Here is a 10,426-nt window from a genome sequence, read left to right as displayed (position 1 = left end):
GATTTTAATTGTTTTTCAAAAAAATTTAAACAAATTAACATGAAATTCATTCAAATTTGAAAGTTGACTTCCTGCCCCTGCTACTTTAATGTTTCACTTCCCATCCTTATTTGATGCCCAATATTACATACATTTCAAAAAACTTAACATATTTTAGCATTTTGTCCTTAATTTTTCTATTTTCCTCTTCTTCATTTTCCATTGGCTGCTCTTCCTGCTAAACTATTACATAAGCATAGCATATTCCCAAATATCAAGAAGAGTTACTCGTCACTTTGTGAGCCCACATAAATCTTTAGTTATAAATCAATATTACATACAGTGGTACCTCGGGTTACATATGCTTCAGGTTACAGACGCTTCAGGTTACAGACTCTGCTAACCCAGAAATATTACCTCAGGTTAAGAACTTTGCTTCAGGATGAGAACAGAAATCGTGCGGCGGTAGCAGTGGGAGGCTCCATTAGCTAAAGTGGTGCTTCAGGTTAAGAACAGTTTCAGGTTAAGAACGGACCTCCGGAACGAATTAAGTACTTAACTCTAGGTACCACTGTACATACAACCCATTTCTCCCACTGTTTTTCATGGAAAAATATCTGACTGGTTCTAATACACACAAACTCCTCTCCAGTCCCAGCATTCTATTCCTGCCCAAAGGCTTTAAGTTTATATGTTCTCTGTCCTATCCATATGCTCATTATTTTCTCTTCCTGCCTAATGTTTCTTGCAAGTACTTCTAGTACCAGATTGAATAGTAGTGGAGGTGGAGATAAGTGGCACCCTTCTCTTGAAGCTTTTTAAAATTCAGATATGAATCTTTTTCCTTACAAGCTGATCTCTACTGTTCAGTTCAGGCCTCAGGACAATAATGTACAATTTGGGGAAGAAGATGCAGCCCAGCAAACCCACACTAGAGGCTAAAATGGAGAAGATCTCCACAGCCACCATGTATTTCCCTTTGGTGCTCAGATAAGTGGGGACAAAGGACACCCAAACACTGCAGAAGACCAGCATGCTGAAGGTGATGAGCTTGGCTTCGTTGAAAGTATCAGGCAGCTTCCTGGCCAAGAAAGCCACAGTGAAGCTGATGATGGCCAGAAGACCCATGTAGCCCAGGACAGTATAAAACATGGCGGCTGATCCTTCATTGCACTGCACAATGATTTGGGTAGTCTGTGAATGCATGTCAAACTCTGGGAAGGGAGGAGAGGTTGCCAACCACAGTGCACAGATGCCAGTTTGAATAAGAGTGCAAAGGATGATGACTGAGACTGCCAGCCTCCTCCCCACCCATTTCCTCATCCTGTTTCCTGGCTTGGTGGCCATGAAGGCCAGAACCACAGTGAGGGTTTTTGCCAACACGCAAGAAACTGCCAGTGAGAAGACAATCCCAAACACTGTTTGACGGAGAAGGCAGGTCACCTTCCCAGGCTTTCCAATGAATACGAAGGAGCAGAGAAAGCAAAGCAATAGGGAAACGAGGAGAGTGCAGGTGATGTTCCAGTTGTTGGCCTTGACGATGGGAGTCTCCTGGTTTTGAATGAAGATCCACATTACCACTAGTGTGATCAGAAAAAGGAACAGAGCTAATGAAGCCAGAATTATTCCCAAGGATTCTCCATAAACTAAATAGACAATATGCTTAGGAATGCAGTGGTCGTGGTTCTTGTTTGGATGCTGGTCCTCAGGGCACTTGTTGCAGTGGTCTGCATCTGAAAGTTATAAGTCTCAAGAATGTAAAAGTGGAAATGAATCTCCTTTAAACTAGAGGGCATCAACTGCTTAATACACTTTGGATCTATTTCTCCAGAAAAAGAGGAATGGAATGCTCCATTCCATTACAGAAGAACTGGCATGATAATCCTAATTTAGATTTTTTGGGGGTATAATACAGGGATGATAGTGGCACTGAATTATTCAATTTATTTGGTGTTCATAATAAGGAACAGCACACATTCTGCCCAGAATATTATTTGGCACATTGTATCATTCATGCAAAATAGGAAATTAATTGAGATTATAAAATTTAATCCTAATTGTTTTAATCCTCATTGTCTTTAGTGTGCTGGCATCTACTCTTTGGAATCCCCTCCTATCACTCAGGACTCATCTCTGTTACCTTTTCAATCCCTGTTGAATTTCTTCCTCTTCCAGTAAACCTTTTCAATCAGGATTTTATCCAAGTCTGTTTCTGAATTGAAGTTATTATTTTTGAAAGCTCATTTAGTTATTTTAATAAATAAATAAAATAAGTAAATAAATGCCTTCACTTGGTTATTGACTAGAGAAGCCTTTCTCAATCTGTGGGTCCCTAGATGTTGTTGAACTACAACACCCATCACCCCTAGCTAGCAAGGCCAGAGCTCAGGGATGATGGAAGTTGTAGTCCAACAACATCTGGGGACCCACAGGTTGAGAACCACTGGACTAGAGAGAGAGAAACCTATAGCACAGATCACTGTCCAAATAGCTCAATGTGTGCATAGACTCTATGAAACATCTGAAGTGGTATGAAAGTATCTGTAGCCACATCAAATAGTGTAATGGTTTGAGCAGAAAGTGATGAACATGCATGTGTAAATCAGCCCTTTGAACCCATTTAATATCACTGGACTCTGGACTCATGGAACTATGAAATCTCTACTTACCCATCAGTTTTGAAACTGTTCCTTCAGAGCACTGAGAACAATCGTGGCAACAAATCTGTTTCCCCTGACGCAAAATCCTACTGTGTCCAGGACGGCAACTCTCAACACACGTGGCTTGTGGTAGGTTCTATTAATATCCAGAAAGAATGGATTTACATTGTAGACCAATGATGAACTGACTCTAAAATGGCAGGGTTCTTAATTTGACCTGTCCCATGTCAGGAGACAAAGGTTCTTAAGAGCAAAAGCAGTATGGGAAGGCCTACAAGGCCTATACAAACAGATGCAAATAAACTACTTTCTCTTTTAGCTTTCATATTGAATTTTATCCCTTTTTGCACAGTCACACAGTCACAGCTAATCCCGACTCATTTCTTAGAATTCTTCATCCCTCAGATGTTCCATCACATTCCTTGTCTTATTGCTTTCTCTATCTCAAATGCTTCCTTCATCTCCATTTCCATGTCAGCTTCAAACCTCATATGAAACATACAATACTGTCAGACCCTTGGACACCTTTGTTTAGTATCGCAACTCTGATGGGCTTCAGCTCAAAATGGTTGCAGTCAGAGCTCCCCGCCCCCAATCTCTGCAGATGTGAAGCAGACAAAGCATCATTTTGGGGGAAGCAGTATTGTGGGCTAAATTTCAAGCCTTAGCAAATCAAATTTGGCCAATGGGCAGAATATTCTTGCAGACCAATTGGGCACCAGGGGAAAGCTACATTTGGCCAGCATGGCAGATGTTTTCCCCACCTGCTATAATTGTATTATTTAATATCCCTATGCAGCAGTCATATTTTCTATTCAATCAGTTGCTTTAATTTTATTAGGATTAGTTAGGATTTCTGCATGTTTTTGAACCAGGACCAGCCACAATTTGGCCTTAGGACTATCGTCAAACTTAAAGCACAGGAAAATGATAGTTCTCCCCACTTGGTTAAACTTTTGATTACATTCAATCACATTTCTATTGATGATGGGGTTTTTCGCTCCAGAAGCCAGTGGGCCTAACCTTCCAACATGGACTCTATGGGTGGACTTATTGGATAACATGACTGCACTGGTAACATCTAGCTCAGGCATGCCCAAACTCAGCCCTCCAGATGTTTTGGGATTACAACTCCCACCATCCCTAGCTAACAGGACCAGTGGCCAGGAATGATGGGAGCTGTAGTCCCAAAATATTTGGAGGGCCGAGTTTGGGGATGCCTGATCTAACCAATTGCTAGATTGGCTGGCTTGTTGTCAGAGGACACATCCCTTGTAGATATATTTGCTGTAAGTGTGTTTGTGTCTATGAATGAGAGCTCTCTACCTTTGTTTTCTCAGCTGTATACAATAAACATTGCATTTTGAATTCTCCCCGTATAAGGTTATCACATAATTATTTCAGGTTGTGCAGAGATTGAGTATATTCCCAACAATAGTAGCCTCATGGTCTAGCTAGCCACTTTTCAGCAGAAGTAACACCATCCTTCTGCCTTGCTTATTTTTTTATATATCACTCAGACCATATCTGGTTCAAAGAGGTACCAAGCAGATTTTTAAAAAGGATTTCTGATGCTTATTCTTAAAATATCTGAAAATATCTGCACAATATGACCTTTAAACCATTCCTTGGTGGAATCAGGAACAGCCAAATTTGGTATTGGACCCATAAAGAGATCAGTAGGTTCTGGAAAATTGTAGTAATTTTCACCTGGTTAAACTTGTGGTTCCACACAACAGCCCTTCCATTGATGGTGAATTTCTTCCCTTCAGGAGCCTGTGGGTCCACCCTTCCAACACAGACTCTATGGATGGACAGATTGGAAAAGGTGACAGTGTTGACAATATCATATCCAGTTGCCAACTCTCCATTTTCATCAAAAAATATTTCTTCCCCAGCACTATTGTTGAAGTGGATGAGCTTCAGAAAGGAGTGAAGCTTGATTGGAGAAGGAAAGACATGAATTGAGGCTTTGCTCTCTTTCTTTCAAGCAAAGAAGAAGCATTCCAACACTCTATTCAACTTAGCAATATTCACAGTGAAGTGGATTCGAAAGCACCATCATCTTGCTTCACATAAAATGGAGTCTCTCCTTCACTGGATACCTCCCATGTGACCAATGTTAGCCAATCACAGAACTACTAAAGAACTCTCCAGTATTCAGTTACCAAGCAACCCACTTTAAACACACAGCAATGCATATTAGGGACGCGGGTTAGGGTGGTGCATAATTTTTATTTTATTTTTTCAAAATGCCTGCTTCAAAGGTCTTATCTTACTACACTAGGGATTATATAGCTATATCTGAAATTTCATGCATATCCATTAATTTCTTGACCCTTCTCCACTGAATTGAAATTTCAGCCAAGTAAACAGCTATTTTTCTGGAGGAGGGTCAAGATATTAACGGATATGCATGAAATTTCAAAACTTTAAGCAACTTTTGCTTAAAGTTGCATTCAGTTAACTTAGCCAACCAATCAGTCAAAAAGCAAATAACATATTTTAAAAAACAAATCTAAAGAGTTGCTTTTTGCTATCACCCATCACCCAGAAGTAACAGGCAGTGATAGGACTGGTAAATCTCCCATTGACTGAGCCTGGAAAAATGAAGGCTATGGCGTAGATATCTCATATCTTGATGTCAGAACATGTGACTGATTCTGGAGTTTAAGTTAAAAGTGGACATGCTTCCTTCCCCTACCTCCAACCTTCCAAATGTTTTCAATTACAATTTTCACAATTTCTTATCATTTGTCATATGGGCTTGTGGTGATCAGAGTTGTAGTCCAAACATCACTAGGTTAGAGAAATTGCTGTAGAAAAATTCAAAACTTTCAAAGAAACAGCTCATCATAAACCAAGGATTGAGAGAGAAAAGAAGTCTGACTCCAATCAATTTCAAAAATCTACTACAACAAAGGACATTAATCTGGACATTGAAATGCATTTCAGTACAGTAGTACCTCGGGTTACATATGCTTCAGGTTACAGACTCCGCTAATGCAGAAATAGTACCCCGGGTTAAGAACTTTGCTGCAGGATGAGAACAGAAATCGTGCTCTGGTGGCGCAGCGGCAGCAGGAGGCCCCATTAGCTAAAGTGGTGCTTCAGGTTAAGAACAGTTTCAGGTTAATAATGGACCTCCGGAACGAATTAAGTACTTAACCCAAGGTACCACTGCACACACATTACAGTTGTGACAGAAAGGAGACTCTTACCTGCCATGGAAGGACATTAAGATTCCGTCTGGCTACTGCTCCCATAAGCTTCTGCTTTAATCTTGATGAAAGCATTGCATGGAGAGCATGTGCTATAACATACACAGCATTGTAGATACTGTAAGCTTGGCCAGACATTCCCATTTCAAACAAAATCCGTGGAAGGCTCCTCAACTTCTCTTGCCCAGTACAGATTCTTGAGGTTTTTGCATAAATGTTATAGGTGGGGAATGAGCACAAAAATGCACTCGACCAGAAATGATGAATATCATAAAGTACAGTCTTAGTAGGATTTAAAATCTCAAGGAACTCTTTATATCCTGCAACATCATTAGTGTGGAGTGAGAAGGACAAGGTTCCATTGAAAGATTTTGGTGTGAATGCCCGACTATCCAACACAGATGTAAAATCCCATAGAGCTGTTATGACCCAAACCTTCTCCATTGGTTTAGGTCCATTTTCATCGACATGCAGAACCATTCGTAAGACCTCCATAGACTGCGAATTCCCATGAACAAGAATCACATTGGTCTTGGATGATAAAAGAATAGATCTTACTTTATTAATTAAATTCGTAGATGTTACTCTGTGGATGCCTTCCAGTGTTGGAATAACTTCCTTAAAAGCAATGCAAATATTTTTCTGGAGTAACCAAGGAATGAGAGTCCTCAATAACTTTTCTCCACTGTCGTCATCTGAAACAATGAGCCCAATCCAGGTCCATCCAAAATGTTGAAGCAGCTGAACAATCCCAGCATACTGAGGACTTTCATTTGGGATCATCCGATAGACAGAAGGTAATTGTGTTTTATCACTCAAGGCAGGCTCAAAGGAGCCATAACTAAGCTAAGAACAAGGACAATAATATTTTTAGAACCCAAAACAATCTCTTATGTTTGCTCAATTTCTATAACTTCTACAAATGTATGGTAGGATGGAAGATTGTGCTAATATTGCTTTTCATCCTCTAGTATAGCAGCGACTGTAAATTCTCCAGTACAGCAATCTAGAGAAGATTACCAACAAGCCTTGGGCTTGTCGATCGGAAGGTTGGCGGTTCGAATCCCCATGACAGGGTGAGCTCCCATTGTTTGGTCCCAGCTCCTGCCAACCTAGCAGTTCGAAAGCATGCCAAAGTGCAAGTAGATAAATAGGTACCACTCCAGCGGGGAGGTAAATGGCATTTCTGTGCACTGCTCTGCTTTCAGCAGAAGCGGCTTAGTCATGCTGGCCACATGTCTGCAGACAAACTTTGGCTCCCTCGGCTGTAAAGCAAATTGTGCACCACAATCCCAGAGTCATTCACGACTGGACTTAACTGTCAAGGGTCCCTTTACCTTTTACCAAGTAGTAACAACAAGCAAGCAAACAAACAACTGCAACAACATGAATCAGATCCAGGATCACTTTGAAAAAAGCAAAGGAAATTTTTGAGGAGGGGAGAGTTTGGAGCCAAAAATTAATGAAGAAAAAAAGGACAGGTTTTGCCCTTTTTATGGCACATATTAAACTTTTTTTTTTTTCAAAACTTCAAACCTGTTTCTGTTTTCCGGTTCAGGTAATAAGTCAAACATGAGCGCATGTGGTATGAACAGGGCTTTTTTTCAGCCAGAACTTATCAGAAATCAGTTCTGGCACCTCTCAGGTGGGCGCCATTGCCGTTAGAAGAGAACAAGGGAGGTGTTTATGGTGAGTTTCGGCACCTCTTTTTCTAGAAAAAGAGCACTGGGAATGGGAATGGATCATATAAAGGGATGATTTGGAGCAGGGTCGGAGGAGGAAGCAGTTTGCTATGTGTGTGTGAGGGCTCAGCCACACTTCCTTTTGCCCTCTACTTTCTAAGGTGGCTTCGAAGATGGCGACCGGCACTCTACTAATGTGAGCCCGTTGATTTTATCTTTTTATCTTTTTATTCTCTCTTACCCCTTTTAAAGACTTTTAAAGACTATTTTAAAGACTATCTTATTTCTTTTAAAGACTCCTTTTAAAGATTATTTTAATGAACATTGAGCCCAGATAAATTTAAGCACCTCACCGCGAAGAGTTTACAGGAAGATTCATGGGCTGTTCTCACCACAAGTTTGGAGGCACAGACGGAGCATAATTTAGTGTTATGCCGATAACCTTTGGCACACTACTCTTCCTTGAATAGGATACTTTCAAGGAAAATACTCCCTCGACTCTTTGAAAAACCTAGGGAAGATAGAAGAGCGAGGTAAAGGGAGAGATGACTCAGCAATTCAACAGCCCTGCTGAAGCGAGGAGGGGGGTTGGAAAACGCTGCAGAGAATCTGAGGATTTAGAGGAAATGGCATGTTTGCCCCTCACCAAGCAAACCAAAATCAGCGAATTCTTTCATGGAAAAACAAAGGATACTTTTAATATTCCAATCTCGAATAGCTTCTCTCCATTAGCAGAGATAATAGATAAGGAAACTACACCGAAGGAACTTTCCGCTAAACAACCCACTGACCCCCTAAACAACACCATCATGAGACCAAAAGGTCCCAAAAAGGTTCCAACTATTCAGGCGGAAGACTGCATCAGAGAACAAGAAAACCATCTCTCTGAATTACTACTTGAACACTCTACCACGCTAGACCTTGTGGCTAAAACCGTGGACTGTATCTTTAAGTACATAAGAGACATCAAAGGCTCTTTAGAGAAGATCATATCCTTTGTATCCCCAAAAGTTAATGTCAGCACCGTAGACGTTTTACCGGAGGATAGGGCCGAACCAACACCCAGAGTACCTGCCCTACTGCGCTCAACTCCGCAGACTGGCTGCAAATTTGAAAATGAACAAACTATGGAAGATCTACACACCACATCTTCCTACAATCTTTCACTACAAGCCACTAGACTTTGTTTAATTATCCTCCCTTTCAAAGGTCAGGTTGTTAACTGGTCGTCTATACATGTCGCAAGAAGGCATCTAGCTGAGCTCTTGGGCATAAATCCCCTCTCCATCGATCTAGAATCCACTGTCCACATCTACAGCAAGCCACACATGCAGAGGATACTGCTCACCTTCAAATCTAAAAAGTTTCCAACTTATATGATGTCCCTACGAAGCTCCCTGACTAATTTTGGAATTTTTATTACAAGAGTTTTTATCAACACTAAGATCTGCCCTCTTATACCCTACCCTCCAGCTAAAAGGAAAGCAATTAAAAATGAGGGCACCCCACCTACTACGAGCTCTACCTCTCCACCCTCAGACTTAATTAGTTGGACAGAGACCCCCATGCCCCTCCTATCAAAGGCTACTCATCTAGAGAATTCGATGGAGCAGGAGTTACTTGTTTCCTTCTCCCATCTCCCAAAAGCCGAACAAACAGAGATAACGGACAGACTAGATGAGTTATTACTCTATCTTCGCAACCCTGAAGACCTAGCGCCCATAAAAGAGGCAAACACTCCACCTAACTTGGAGCGAAAAATGGAATATGAATCTCCTAAGGTCACGTCAGAACACCCCCCCCTACTCTGCCCAACTGAAATCCACGCCGAAATCGCTGTGGCGCCCCTAACCACATTACCGGAGCCTTCACCACCCAATGGCTGCATCTTCCACGACTCCGGGAAAGTCCTAGATGCTATTGAAGAGACAAAATGACTCTCACCTCTATTACTATCCTGGAACGTTGCTGGGTGGCAATCGAAAACAATGGACAAAGACGTTCTAAGCTACGTATCACAGTTTAAGATCATCCTGCTCCAAGAAACCTGGATGCAAAATCCTTTCGATCTACACAATTATTTCGCTTTCCACTCCTGTGCCTCAATTGGCCCCAAAGGCGGAAGACCGGCGGGAGGTCTGAGCACCTTCGTATCGATAGATCTAGGAACCTCCCCCACCCAATTGAAAATCGATAAAAAATGGATTTTGGCTGTGAAAATATTCTCTACCCACTTTAAGATCATATGCATCAATGTTTATATTCCCCCACTCATGAAACAAACTGATCTTAAAAACATCTGGAACGAACTGGAAGACTGCATTCTCCTTATCTCAAATAAGTTTCCCTCTGCCTCCCTAATCATTGGTGGGGACTTTAATGCAAGGCTAGGTCATTCAGACGAACAACTAATCAACGAAAGTGGAATGGGTCCCCTAAATGCTAATGACGAGCACTGGCCCCTATTCAGGCGTCATTCACTTGACCCAGTTACCAATTTCGCTGGTACATGTCTCTTTCTAATGGCACTTAGATTAAACCTTGTTATTTTAAACGGCCTCTCCTCGGGAGACTGTCCTGGCCAATTTACTTATTGGTCAGGCTTAAGGCATTCTGTTATTGACTACATCCTTGTCTCCCAAGAACTCTTTGATGAATATATTGAATTCACTGTAGATATAAGAACCGAAAGTGACCATCTCCCTCTAAATCTTAAAAGGACTGAATTTTGGGAACCCTCTAGATGTGGGCTCACCCCACAGACCTCTGATCCTAATGTTCTACAACCAATAGGCAGATCCAGAATCAAATGGTCCCCTTATGTTAATAACAATTTCAGCATTTGGACACAATCAATGGAAGGTCAACTCCTCTGGGCTGATCT

The 10,426-nt window shown here is 41.4% G+C and overlaps 1 long non-coding RNA gene across 1 annotated transcript; it reads right to left on the bottom strand.

Moving 5' to 3' along the window:
* Window positions 1-1,492: 1,492 nt before the first annotated feature.
* Window positions 1,493-4,684, bottom strand: LOC309354667. Its single transcript, XR_014162372.1, has 3 exons — window positions 4,350-4,684; window positions 2,649-2,775; window positions 1,493-1,712 (listed from the first exon to the last, which is right to left on the bottom strand). It is a non-coding gene; the product is annotated as an uncharacterized lncRNA (long non-coding RNA).
* Window positions 4,685-10,426: the final 5,742 nt, after the last annotated feature.

This window comes from Podarcis melisellensis (genome assembly GCF_964234715.1).
Source record: "Podarcis melisellensis genome assembly, chromosome: 13".
NCBI lineage: Eukaryota > Metazoa > Chordata > Lepidosauria > Squamata > Lacertidae > Podarcis > Podarcis melisellensis.
Note: the sequence above shows the minus strand (reverse complement) of the source record. Positions and strands in the feature narration are given on the sequence as shown.